The sequence below is a fragment of the Musa acuminata genome, unplaced genomic scaffold (genome assembly GCF_036884655.1).
Source record: "Musa acuminata AAA Group cultivar baxijiao unplaced genomic scaffold, Cavendish_Baxijiao_AAA HiC_scaffold_129, whole genome shotgun sequence".
Taxonomy (NCBI): Eukaryota; Viridiplantae; Streptophyta; class Magnoliopsida; order Zingiberales; family Musaceae; genus Musa; species Musa acuminata.
The window spans coordinates 30017-32500 of record NW_027020408.1 but is presented as its reverse complement, the minus strand read 5'-3'; positions in this window follow the sequence as shown (position 1 = coordinate 32500).

Below are 2484 nucleotides of genomic sequence, written 5' to 3'. Positions count from 1 at the left end.
TGCTGAGATGGCTGACGTTTTGCTCCGCTCTCGACGGTCACCGCGCAACGCAAGAACAGGCCAAAAACTGGCCAAAACGGCCCAAAAACGGGCCAAAACTGGCCATTTTTGGCTGCGCGAGCGAGCGGCGAGCGGCGGACAGCGAGCGAAGCGAGAGGCAGCACCGTCCCTGCTATACGAAAGCCCCATCCAGCCCTGTGCCACCCGGGGGGTTCCAGGGTGCTGAGATGGCTGACATTTTGCTCCGCTCACGACGGTCGCCGCGGCACACAAGAACAGCCCAAAAACAGGCCAAAACAGCCCAAAAACGGGCCAAAACTGGCCATTTTTGGCTGCGCGAGCGAGCAGCGAGCGGCGGACAGCGAGCGAAGCGAGAGGCAGCACCGTCCCTGCTATACGAAAGCCCCATCCAGCCCTGTGCCACCCGGGGGGTTCCAGGGTGCTGAGATGGCTGACGTTTTGCTCCGCTCACGACGGTCGCCGCGGCACGCAAGAACAGGCCAAAAACTGGCCAAAACAGCCCAAAAACGGGCCAAAACTGGCCATTTTTTGCTGCGCGAGCGAGCGGAGAGCGGCGAACAGCGAGCGAAGCGCGAGGCAGCACCGTCCCTGCTATACGAAAGCCCCATCCAGCCCTGTGCCACCCGGGGGGTTCCAGGGTGCTGAGATGGCTGACATTTTGCTCCGCTCACGACGGTCACCGCGCCACACAAGAACAGCCCAAAAACAGGCCAAAACAGCCCAAAAACGGGCCAAAACTGGCCATTTTTGGCTGCGCGAGCGAGCGGCGAGCGGCGAACAGCGAGCGAAGCGAGAGGCAGCACCGTCCCTGCTATACGAAAGCCCCATCCAGCCCTGTGCCACCCGGGGGGTTCCAGGGTGCTGAGATGGCTGACGTTTTGCTCCGCTCACGACGGTCACCGCACCACGCAAGAACAGGCCAAAAACTGGCCAAAACAGCCCAAAAACGGGCCAAAACTGGCCATTTTTGGCTGCGCGAGCGAGCGGCGAGCGGCGAACAGCGAGCGAAGCGAGAGGCAGCACCGTCCCTGCTATACGAAAGCCCCATCCAGCCCTGTGCCACCCGGGGGGTTCCAGGGTGCTGAGATGGCTGACGTTTTGCTCCGCTCTCGACGGTCACCGCGCAATGCAAGAACAGGCCAAAAACTGGCCAAAACGGCCCAAAAACGGGCCAAAACTGGCCATTTTTGGCTGCGCGAGCGGCGAGCGGCGGACAGCGAGCGAAGCGAGAGGCAGCACCGTCCCTGCTATACGAAAGCCCCATCCAGCCCTGTGCCACCCGGGGGGTTCCAGGGTGCTGAGATGGCTGACGTTTTGCTCCGCTCTCGACGGTCACCGCGCAATGCAAGAACAGGCCAAAAACTGGCCAAAACGGCCCAAAAACGGGCCAAAACTGGCCATTTTTGGCTGCGCGAGCGAGCGGCGAGCGGCGGACAGCGAGCGAAGCGAGAGGCAGCACCGTCCCTGCTATACGAAAGCCCCATCCAGCCCTGTGCCACCCGGGGGGTTCCAGGGTGCTGAGATGGCTGACGTTTTGCTCCGCTCTCGACGGTCACCGCGCAATGCAAGAACAGGCCAAAAACTGGCCAAAACGGCCCAAAAACGGGCCAAAACTGGCCATTTTTGGCTGCACGAGCGAGCGGCGAGCGGCGGACAGCGAGCGAAGCGAGAGGCAGCACCGTCCCTGCTATACGAAAGCCCCATCCAGCCCTGTGCCACCCGGGGGGTTCCAGGGTGCTGAGATGGCTGACGTTTTGCTCCGCTCTCGACGGTCACCACGCAATGCAAGAACAGGCCAAAAACTGGCCAAAACGGCCCAAAAACGGGCCAAAACTGGCCATTTTTGGCTGCACGAGCGAGCGGCGAGCGGCGGACAGCGAGCGAAGCGAGAGGCAGCACCGTCCCTGCTATACGAAAGCCCCATCCAGCCCTGTGCCACCCGGGGGGTTCCAGGGTGCTGAGATGGCTGACGTTTTGCTCCGCTCTCGACGGTCACCGCGCAATGCAAGAACAGGCCAAAAACTGGCCAAAACGGCCCAAAAACGGGCCAAAACTGGCCATTTTTGGCTGCACGAGCGAGCGGCGAGCGGCGGACAGCGAGCGAAGCGAGAGGCAGCACCGTCCCTGCTATACGAAAGCCCCATCCAGCCCTGTGCCACCCGGGGGGTTCCAGGGTGCTGAGATGGCTGACGTTTTGCTCCGCTCTCGACGGTCACCGCGCAATGCAAGAACAGGCCAAAAACTGGCCAAAACGGCCCAAAAACGGGCCAAAACTGGCCATTTTTGGCTGCACGAGCGAGCGGCGAGCGGCGGACAGCGAGCGAAGCGAGAGGCAGCACCGTCCCTGCTATACGAAAGCCCCATCCAGCCCTGTGCCACCCTGTCACGAACGGTCGTCGCGCACCCGCAACAACTTCGTTCAACGAACCGTTCGTCGCTCACACCCGCATGTACAGCTGCTTA